The following is a 12,122-nucleotide window of genomic DNA, read 5'->3' on the forward strand; positions in this document are numbered from 1 at the left end:
TCTTGGCTGGTAGCCAACATAATTTGCAGTAGAACTGTGCTTAGATCTTTCTCCAAAACCATCTGTAGTTCTAAATACAATTAGTGTCTGATGAAGAAGAAGATTAACTGAAATTTAGCAGCAGTTTCAGATACATGAGACTTTATCATATTTAATTGTATGTGACAAGCTAAAACTGTAGTAGAAGTGGGTTTAAAATTCAGATCTCTGCCTTTTATGGGCAGTGTACTCCTGGTGCAAAATAAAACTTGACTTTTTCGTTAATTGTACTTTCAAACTTCTTTCCTAAGGTATCATGGAGACTAATAGATAAATATCTTAACTGCAATAAAGTGATCTTTGATTCAGTAAGTACTATAGGTGATGATGGCATAGTAAAAACACAAAGGTGATAAATGAAATATTAATAAGCAATTTTTCTTCTATTGTTGAATCATCTGATATTATAGACAAATGTGCAAACAGCAGATCATTTCATACAACAATGGACTTTGAATTTTTTACAGGTTCAACCACCTTATTGGAAGGTTTTTCCCTCCATCATGCACAATGCACCTTTCCTTCATGAAGTGTGGAAGTTGTGTATTCAAGTGTACCTGATAAATGTAGGTGACTTTTCGTAGTGTGGTGCTATGTTTCTGTTGGATGATGACAAGAGAAGGGAGAGGCTGAAACCCAGTGCTGGCATACATCCTATTCCTCTCAAATAGAACCAAGGGAATAACAGAGCTTAATGTCCTCATTTGACAAACGGTTAACCATCAACAGTGTTACGTGCCTACCCTTCATGAGACACTGCAGATAGGTTTGGAATTTAATCCAGGACATTGGTACAAAGATGGGTGATCAGATACTTTACACGACCACCTCTTCGTCCCTTTACAATAAAGACAAAGGAAAAGCAACCAGCAGTTACTTACCCCATTACTGGCTTCGCCCAACATTGCTTAACTTCAGAGATCTCATGAGAACTGGTGTATATAACAAAGCAAGGCCATTGGTCAGTACGCATGATAATTCATGTGCTGGAAACATATACTCGACCAAGAAGTTCAAATAAACAGTGTTCTTACATACAGGTGAAATCTATGTTTTTGTCACCTTACTTATCAGAGGGCAACGGCCTTGCTGCAGTGGATACACTGGTTCCCGTCAGATCACCGAAGTTAAGCACTGTCAGGCGTGGCCAGCACTCAGATGGGTGACCATCCATACCATCTTGCGCTGTTGCCATTTTTCGGGGTGCACTCAGCCTCGTGATGCCAATTGAGGAGCTACTCGACTGAATAGTAGCAGCTCCGGTCAAAGAAAACCATCATAATGACTGGGAGAGCAGTGTGCTGACCACATCCTCAGCTGAGGTTGACACGGCAGTCAGATGGTCCCGATGGGCCACTTGTGGCCTGAAGACGGAGTGCTTTTACTTATCAGATGTAACTTTTTAGAGAAAATGTGTCAAGGAAAGGGAAATAATGGATAAAATATTATGAGTTGCAGAGGCATGACTGTCCTCTGTGTGTCTGTTGCTTGGTTTACACTTTGACTGGAGCTAAATATTACCAAATTTGTACAAAACATGGTCGTAGTTATTGGTCACAATTATCAACATAAGGAAATGTAAATCAAATCAAAAGTCAAAAAATTTTCTACACCATTAAAAATATTATTTAATCAGATATCAGGAAAGGGTATCCATAACCATGATGTTAATAATGTTGCCTAATTTCATGAGACAGAAATACATATACTGAAAGAGGTGTATGGACAAAAAACGTGAGACTGCCGTACATCTTTGAGAGCAAGTAACGGACTTAATGGGTTTTCTGAACAAAAAACCATTCATTATCAGTCCATTAGTCTCTAATGATGTATTTTCTCATCACTTTCATTAAACTTTCATAGTGTATTTCACAGAGAAAAATAAGAGTGCATGGATGAAGAGTAAAGAGTTAATTGAAATATTCAGTAAGGGAATTTTAATTTTTTGTATATTAATCAAAGTTTCAGATATCTTTAGGTTATTATCAACGTGTGGACTAGCATAAGGTTAGTTTTGAATGATTAGGTATTAACATGCACTCTAAGGAAAAAAGTGCACCATGAAGAAATTATCCAAATAATTACAGTTTCAGAAAAGTTGGACGTTTTATTCAAGAGAAAGTGCTTCATAAATTGAGGAAGTCAATAACCCACTGGTCCACCTCTGGCCCTTATGAAAGCAGTTTTTCAGCTTTGCATTGATCGATAGAGTTGTTGGATGTGCTCCTGAAGAATCCATCCAGTTGGTGCACTAGGTCATCAAAATGCTGAGATGGTTGGAGAGCCCTAGGTAGGATTTGGTAAGCATGAAGACAAGCAGTAAAAACTCTTGTAATATGTGGGGAGGCATTATCTTGCTGAAATGTAAGCCCAGGATGGCTAGCCATGAAGGGCAACAAAATAAGGCATAGAATACCAGCAACATACCACTGTGCTGGAACAGTACCATGGATGACAACCAACATAGTTCTGCTATGGAAAGAAATAGCACCCCAGATCGGCCCTCCTGGATGTTGGGCCATCTGCTGGGCGACAGTCAGGTTGGTATCCCACCACTGTCTGTGGTGTCTACTGACAAGCCTTCAGCCTGGAATCTCATTGAATGAAGTGGATTTCTCCCCAGCTGTGAACATTTGGATTGTTATAGCCATGGCCCTCCAACTATCTCAGGATTTTGATGATGCAAGAGACTACTTGAGTAGAATTTGGGATGATATCCCTCTGGAGAACATCCGACAACTCTGTCAATCAATGCCAAGCTTACAAGATGGCCAGAGAGGAAGAAATGTGGTACTGACTTGCTTAGTTTGTGAAGTTCTTTCTCTTGAATAAATCAATCACAGTTGTGTTCTACCAAAACTGTGTTTCTGTAGTTCTGTTATACTACAAAAATCAATAAATGATGTAGTAAATGGTAGGATTATATGTAGTATTGGTAGGGAAACTAACACAAATGCATATTTAAGAAAAATGGGAGCCAATAACTTCCCTTTGATCTTTGTTTGTTTGTTTTGCACACAATTAGAACCTCTCATTCAATATAAGTACCTTGTATATTCTGCACACATCAAAAAAAGTGTTGCATCACCCCGGTTCCCATAACTCATGAAGACAGATGTTGACTGTGGGTATTGTATCACACAGTTCCTTTGACTGTTCAGAGATGTCACTAAACCAAACCAAAGATGTAAACAACCATGCATGAGCAGTGTCTATTCGATGGAGAGGGTCTGACAGCTGAACAATTCCAGTCATTCCACCAGCAAGGAGGTACACAGCGCATGTTGTCTGTAGTTCAGCCATGCCTAGACTATCAATACCACAGTTCAACCACATCCGCATTGTTACTTTGTGCCAGGAAGGGGTCCCAACAAGCGAAGTGTCCAGGTGTCGTGGAGTGATCCAAAGCAACGTTGTTCGGACATGAAGGAAATACAGAGAGACAGTAAATATCAATGACATGCCTCGCTCAGGCCACCCAAGGGCTACCACTGCAGTGGATGACCACTACCTATGGCTTATGGCTCGAAGGGGCACTGACAGCAGTGCCATCATGTTGAATAATGCTTTTTGTGCTGCCACAGGATGTTGTGTTATGACTCGAAATATGTGCAATAGGTTGCATGATGCGGAACTTCACTCCTGATGTCCATGATGAGGTCCATCTTTGCAAAAACAACACCATTCAGTGTGGTACAGATGGGCCCAACAATATGCCCAATAGACTGATCAGGATTGGCATCATGTTCTCTTCATCAATGAGTGTCACATATACCTTGAACCAGACAATTGTCGGAGACAGGTTTTGAAGCAACCCAGTCAGGCTGAACATCTTAAACACACTGTTCAGTGAGTGCAGCAAGGTGGAAGTTCCCTGCTGTTTTGGGGTGGTATTTTGTGGGGCCGACATACATTGCTGGTGATCATGAAAGGTGCCATAACGGCTGTATTATATGTGAATACGTTCCTCTGACTGCTAGTTCAACCATATCGGCAGCATATTGGCGAGGCAGTCATCTTCATGGATGACAATTCGCTCCCCCATCATGCACATCTTGTGAATGACTTCATTCAGAATAACGACATCACTTGACTAGAGTGGCCAGAATGTTCTTCAGACATGAACCCCATCAAAGATGCCTGGAATAGATTGAAAAGGGCTGTTTATGGACAATGTGACCCACCAACCACACTGAGGGATCTATGCCACATCGCCATTGAGGAGTGGGACAATCTGGACAAACAGTGCCTTGATAAACTTGTGGACAGTATGAACACAGGCATGCATCAATTCAAGAGGACACGCTGCTGGGTATTAGAGATACCGGTGTGTACAGCAGTCTTTACCACCATCTCCGAAGGTCTCACTGTATGGTGGTACAACATGCAATGTGTGGTTTTCAGGAGCAATGAAAAGAGTGGAAATGATGTTTATGTTGATCTATTCCAATTTTCTGTACAGGTTCTGGCACACTCAGAACCGAGATGATGCAAAACTTTTTTTGATGTGTATATATCAGTACACAATATAAACTACATTTTATAAGTAACAGAAATTAGTTGAACACATAGCTTATGCCCTTTTATGTAACAAAAGCAATTGGTTTTTATGCAAGTAAAGTTTACACGCACAAACATAAAATGTTTGTATAATTATTGTTGTTATTTTCATTATCATGATGAAACACAAGTGTTTCCTGTTAAGGTTGTTTATAATTGACATAAACATTAATTTTTGAAAACATTTATCTTCGAATACAAAAGTTTCTTTTATTACTTAAAAATGAACACGAACAGTCAAAAACACAAGAAACTTCTTTTTTTATGAGGTTACCGGCTTCAGTCTGTTTTAGATCATATTCAGACCTCACACCATGATGGTAGATGGTGACTGTTAACAGAGTAGGTGGTATGACTGTGAACGGAGCAGGTGCTATGACTCCATGAATTGCAGTTACCATTCATGGAGTCATAGCGCCTGCTCGGTTCACTGCCACCATCTACCATCATGGCGTGATGTCTGAAGAGGGTCTAAAACAGACTGAAACTGGTAACCTAAAAAAAGTAATTTTTAGCATAAACATTTTGTTTTATATATGCTCAATGAAGTATTGAAGCAATATTTGATTTTTAGCCAGCAGTGCAGGTCTCCCGCATTGTTCCCCTACGCTCCTCAGAGTATGGGACCTCATCATCATCAACATCATCATCATCATCACTTGTAACAAATCAACAATCTGTGAATAAAAGTTTAATTAACCATTAACAATTTCAATTTTGCTATAAATCCTTTTTGTCTTTAAGTAACAGGCAGGAAGCAACTAAGTAGACAAAAATGTCCTGTAGGTTACATGACGCTTCACATATTCTCACTCAGTTTCTAGATGGTTAATGACTTCTGGTTTCCAGGGGAGTTTAGTAAGACACTGATTGCATATGCAGACAGAGAGATCAAAATGGGGTAACACCCGACATGTGTGCAACACACCAAACATATGACTAATGCAGTTATGATCTTAACTGACAAAAGCTACTAGGAAAACAACCATAGTCTATGCTTACTTATAATAGTTTATGGTAGTCTACAGTAGTTTTACAACTCTACATCCAATTTTTCTAAAATTGTAATATTTTGTTTATCTGTACATCTATGTCACATATACCAGTTGCTGTCCCATCCAGGTAATTTCTTTATGCAGCATTTTTTTTTTTAATCTTAGAGTGTATAAATTGTGAAGTATTTATGTATCTTGTTTGTTATTTAATTGGTTATCAGGGCTGGTTTAAGAACCAAGTGACACAAGTGGCCATCACGCTAGGAGAGGAGGGCGGAGGGGGGAGGGGGGATGTAACAGGCACCCAACACCCAGGTGCAAAATTATGTACACAGTGCATACCATCATTAGTAGTAAAAACTGACAAGTAAATACATATGATAACAGAAGCAAAAGCATTCCAGTAAACATGGACCTGCAAATGAGCTGCTTCTGAAATAATTACAAATGTGTAGTCATGAGCTTCCACTGACTTTACTTTCAAGTATTATCCTAGTCGATATAAATGTATTAAATGTATTTGAAACATAATATTTCGATTATTTCCCCATCTAGTTGGGCTGTATGTTACAATTTACTGTACACTTGTACCTACTAAAAGAGGAGCTCCGCATGCCATCCTCACATTTGAAGACATTACTACACTCATCTATGCAGTGTGTTGTGAGTTCTTTCAAGTACCTTTGGGTTATCTCATAAATCCTGACAAGACTGTACAATCTGCTGCTCAAATTTTTCATACGTATCAACAAGAGTACTGTATGCTTCATTTTTAGATAGCCCAGACAAGAAATTTCAAAGGAATGAGGTCAGGTGATGTTGAGGGCCAAGGTACAGGTTGAGCTTCATCTGTCAATTTTGAGCCATGTTGGCACATTAGGTGTCTTAATCAGTAGCAGAATTTGTCTCCACCCCTTCATGCATGTGCCTCAGGTTTAATAGACAGCACATTTGGTTGAAGCTATAACATCCAATTTCTTTTACTTTCAGTAATAGCCTTTAAATATCTCAGGAATTACCTTAAATGGAAATGAATTGTGCTTTACTTTAAAATTTACAGCTGGAATAAGATTCAGAAATCTACTTCTGCTACAGAAGAATGATCATGTAATACTTATTTTAAAAGGAAAACCAATTTGAGGAATAGGTGGCAGGAAGAATTGGGAGGGTGATATATCACTTGTGGAAAAACTTTATCAGACAGGCCTTATTGATTATACTTTGTACAGGAAAGTTAGCACTCCTAATCAGGATCATTATATTAGCAGAAAAAAGCTGCCTGTCAAGGAATAGTAGTTGAAAATGAAAAATGATCACCTCTAAAGAAATAACACTAAGCGTTATTCTCGAACGGAGCACTGGCAGAGGTCAGCTAATGCCACGATTAAAATTATCATGGTGAGTACTAAGTAGGAATCATATGCTGAACATGAAAATACTGATCTCATAGGAATGGTATTTGACTTCAGAAAGAATTTTTCCTCTGCAGGGGAGTGCGTGCTGATTGAAAATGAAACCTGGCGAGATTTTATGTGAACTGTTGAAAAACTTTGTTATTTTAGTCATTGTACTTGATTAGTAAACATTGTAAATACATCAGAATGAAATTAAATACCTCAATATGTCCAGTCAATTAAATTTTGGTGACAAAGTATTGTGAACCTCTGGGAAACAGTCAGTAACTTCTGAAGAATTGGCCAAAACATTGTAGATGGAGATGTCACCTGTGTATTAGTACTGCAGCCAGAGCTCTCTTATGATTTCACCAAAATAACAAGCAGAGACAAGTTTGAAAATTTCCATCAAATTGCAGACCTACATAATACTTACTTTACTTTACACAATCAGGCCCAGAGGACTGCGTGTTGCTACAACGTTCCTCCTCCACTGTGTTCTGTTTTGTGCCTCCTGGCACCAATCATTCTCTATTCTAATCTGCAACAAGTTCTCGTGGATTCTACCCCTCCATCTCTTCTTTGGTCTTCCTAGTGGGTGTCTTCCACAGGGAGTATAATCCATAGCTTCCAAAGGCCATCAGCATTTATCCATGTGATTGACATGTCCTGCCCATACAAGGTACTTGGTTCTCATCAGTCCTACAACGTTTGGTCTACTGTACATTTCATCTAGTTCACAATTATGTCTGATCCTCCATTCTTCAGTGATCTCATCTTGTACCAGACCAAAGATCGTGCTTAAGACTGTCCACTCAAAAAACAAGAAGATTGTTCGAGTCTTTTTTCCGGACACTCTAAGTTTCACAACCATACAGTACTACAGTTTGAGTCATTGTTTTATACAGCTGGAGTTTGAAATTCCTCGAGAGACCACACAGTGCAAGAAGTTGACTGAGACCAAAGTATGATCAGTTGGTGGCTTGGATCCTCACTTTGATTTCTGCTTCACATGCTGCATCTTCTTTAAAGATTACTCCCAGATACTTAAATTCACTAACCCTTTTGTACGATCAGTTTCTGACTATCAAAGGCTGGAGTGGGTATCTTGAATAAGCATGGGTCCCACTCATCACCAGATATTCCATCTTTGATTCATTCACAAAGAGTCCAATTTTGCTTGCTTCCACCTCCACACTTTCACTCACCTCCATTAGTTGCTCCTCAGACCTGGACAACAGGGTCACATCATCAGGAAACACGAGATGAGTGATTTTCTCACCCTCTACCTCTATACCCTCAAAGCTTTTACAAGAGACTTCCCTTCTCAAGTTTCAGGTTGAACAATACCAGTGACACACCATCTCCTTGTCTGAACCCTGTGTTTGTGTTAAAACTCTCCATGTGAGTCGGTTCCCGAGCTTCACTTTGCCTTTTGAATCAGTGAGACAAATTCCAATTAGGCTGATGAGTTTCTTAGGTATTCCAAACTCCGTTAGGCAGTTCCTCAGGCTCTCCTGGTGGATGCAGTCATATGCCTTCTTAAAATCTATGAAGAGCACATGAAGTTCTTCGCCATACTCCCACAACTTTTCGGTGAGTTGTCGCAGCGCAAAGATGTTGTTGACAGTGGAACAGCCCTTTCTGAATCCCCCCTGATATTCACCAGTCACTTCTTCTACAAATGGCTGCATTCTATGCAGCACACAGTTGGACAACATCTTGTAGCAGACATTCAATAGGGCGATTCCTCTGTACTTAGAGCACTTCATTTTGTCACCTTTCTTGTGCATGGGGCATATTACAGCTGTCTTCCAATCTTCTGGGATCTCCTCCAAAATCCATATCCCCTTGATTAATTGTTGAATTTTCTTGTGAAGTCCCTCTCCTCCAGCTTGAATGATTTCTCTTTTTCTGGGCTTTTGTTCTTCTTTAGCTTAATTATCTGATTCTTTATTTCCTCCAGTGTGAGTGGGGCATAGTCTAAATCTGCAATGTCAGGGAACTGAAATTCAAACAGATCTTTAGGTTCATCACAGTTGAGGAGTTCCCTGAAGTATTGTTTCCACCTTTCAGCAATGTCCAGCTCACTGGTGAGTATGCTCCCATTATTGTCCTTGATGAATTTTTGGTGGCTTTGATATCCCTTGTAACCAGCTCTCCTTGGCTTCTCTTCTCTTGGCTAATGCCTTAATGCATTCATCCCCAAACCAAATCTTTTTGCCTCTGATCCACTTCTTGATGACTACATTGCCACCTCATTTCTGCATCCTTAACTTCTTTCCACACTTCATCTCGGTTCTCTGTGGGCGGAGAGGTTTGCATGTTCAGATGACACTAAGAGCTATGCCGGCAGTAGCGTAGCTACTGTCAGGGCGTCCCAAGCTGGACAGGTCTTAGGTGATGAACCAGATGAAGTGTGTCTCACAACAACCTGTCCGTCATCCTTTCACATTTGTAAGACAAGGAGAGATGAACCTCGTTGGGTTGGAAAATTTGTTAATGGTAAACAGAATACAAGGAAGCCTTGGAGTTTAGTAATACAAAATTGAGGAAAAGAGCGAGAATGAGGTTTACAATTGGGAACATGGAATATTGGTAGTTTAAATAAAACAGGTGCCGCAATCACTCTAGTGAAGGGGATTGAAAGATACAAGATGGATCTTGTCACTTTGCAGGAAGTCTATTGGGAGGATATTGGTACCCTATATATCGAGCAGTACACAATCTTTTATGGAGGCTGTGAGACAGGACACAAACTGGATATGGCATTTGTGTGAGTAAGGCTCTGGCTGCTAATGTTTGTGGGTTTGAGGTTGTGAGCACTAGAATAGCAATTTTAACAATAGACATAGAGAGATGTAAAATATTGTTTATGAACTGCCAAGCTCCAACAGAAGAAAGTACATCCCAAGTGAAGGATGAATTCTATGAGGAACTGGAGGCAGTCATAGATGCCATCCCAAATAATAATTGAAAAGTCCTACTGGGAGGCATGAATGCTAAAGTTGGAAGAGAGAACATATTCCACACAACAACCAGAAGACACAATCTTCATGAACTCAGCAATGACAATGGCATCAGATTCATAACCTTTGCAGCATCCAAAGGGATATTCATAAGCAGCACAAATTTCCAAAAGAAGGACATTCATAAAGGAACTTAGGTATCACCAGATGGTAAAACAGTTGATCAGATATACCACATTGCAGTATATATCAAAGCAAAGAATTGGATGAGGGATGTAAAGACAACAAGGGGTGCAGAGGGTGGGAGTGATCATTTCCTCTTAAACAGCTGGCTAAAAGTACAACCCGAAGCCAAAGTTAGAAACAACCTTACAAAGGTTGTGCACTACCATATCGATGTGCTGAAAGACCTAGATAATGCCTTAACCAACAAATAAAATGCCAGTTTTTTTCAATTGCATTGTAAAATAAATGCAGAAGTGGAAAGCAGAAAACAATGTAGATGCAAAATTCAGATCTATGTACTGAATTTTATGAAGACATTTCCAAAAGAAAATACTTCAGTGATACCATCCAGTGAAACCTAGTTGATAATATCAGGTACAATAGGAAGTCTTTCTAGAGTCCTCAAAATATCAAGGAAAAAAGTCAGAATTCTTGAACCATTTGTGCTGTTATAAAATATTTCTTATATGGTGCTGCTCATTGTAAGGAAGTTATCAAACATCAAAACAATACTTAATTTTATACAACTGACTAAAATTGAATATAAAAGAATTGAATGAGATGAATTTCATATGGAAAAGCAAAAATAATATAGTTATTGAAATATAGACAATAATTACACACATTATGTAACAAAAATGTAGCACAAATGAATAATAAAAAACCTCTGTCACTTTATCATATACTTTCACAGTATAATATATGTTTCTAGAAAATTGTATTTCCCTGTGACTGATAATGATATCTCCCTCCCATCTTCCTGAGCTCAATATTTATTCCATTACAGGGCAGACAGAAAATTGGGGCAGCATTCAGAATGTAATGGAAATGCAGGGGTATTATTGCAGTCCTGATGAGAGCTAAAAGGGAGTACGTGGCCTAAGAGACCTTCATGAATCTAGATCTATATGAAATTATATACATGCATGTTCAAATTTAAAAACCTTAAGTTATATTTTATTGTTGATATTTATTATATTTCATTGCACTATTAAGCTGGTGTGGCTAATATCACTGTAAATTAATCTAATGATATGTCGTTAATAAGAAACAAACTATGATTGCAGTGGTCCAAAGATTCATGACAAGAATGCTGCATCACACGAGCAGCTGTTACTAATCACTCAGTAACTGTAGCACAAATTTGGAGCAATGATGCACACAGAGTATCACACAGATCTGTATATAACCATTTTCTAGAAGCTGGGCCATGAACAATAATGCCAATCTCCTCTCAGCTGGTGTATTCTTCATAGTCAAGTTCTGCTCTCCTCCCTGAATAACAAAGAAACAGTTCTAAAATCTGAGAGTATTTGTCGTAATTTAGATGTTTCTATAATCTGTGCTAGAAATTGCACTTCTGAATGTAAGTACTGTTAAATCTTTTCATCTCTTTGTCAGTTTAAAATATTCTGAACTGAAAAAAAGTGAAGAAGTTCATGTAGAGTAACAAAACCCATAACTTAAATTTATTGTATTGACCAGATATCATTACTTTTCCCCCCACAAGACTATCTCATCATTTTGTGTTTACAGTGAAACCATAAAAATCAGTGCACAAAACAGAAACATATATTTTGACTTGACAAACACCTCCCATTTCCTTCCTGTCAATAATATTATTAAACCAACTAAATATTACCACAGATAATAGATCCAGCATTGAAATGGATGATATGGCAACCCAGGCATTCTACATGCAAACTTGTGATGCAGCTTTACATATCAGATTACAATGTAAGGAGAATATTGCACAAGGAACTGCAGTGCCACCCGTACAAAATACAGATAGTCCAAAAACTCAATGTGGATTATCTCCCAGAGAGACTACTCTTTTGCCAGTAATTGTTGGAACTCATGACAAACAACCAAGACCTGTGTGACAATCTGATCACGAGTAATGAAGCCAATCTATATGTGTCAGGCTTTATTAACAACTT

At 38.7% G+C, this 12,122-nt stretch overlaps 1 pseudogene; it reads left to right on the forward strand.

The window, feature by feature from the left end:
• Nucleotides 1-1,115: 1,115 nt before the first annotated feature.
• Nucleotides 1,116-1,233, forward strand: LOC126472213 (5S ribosomal RNA; annotated as a pseudogene).
• The last annotated feature ends 10,889 nt before the right edge of the window (nt 1,234-12,122 follow it).

The sequence above is a fragment of the Schistocerca serialis genome, chromosome 3 (genome assembly GCF_023864345.2).
Source record: "Schistocerca serialis cubense isolate TAMUIC-IGC-003099 chromosome 3, iqSchSeri2.2, whole genome shotgun sequence".
Lineage (NCBI taxonomy): Eukaryota > Metazoa > Arthropoda > Insecta > Orthoptera > Acrididae > Schistocerca > Schistocerca serialis.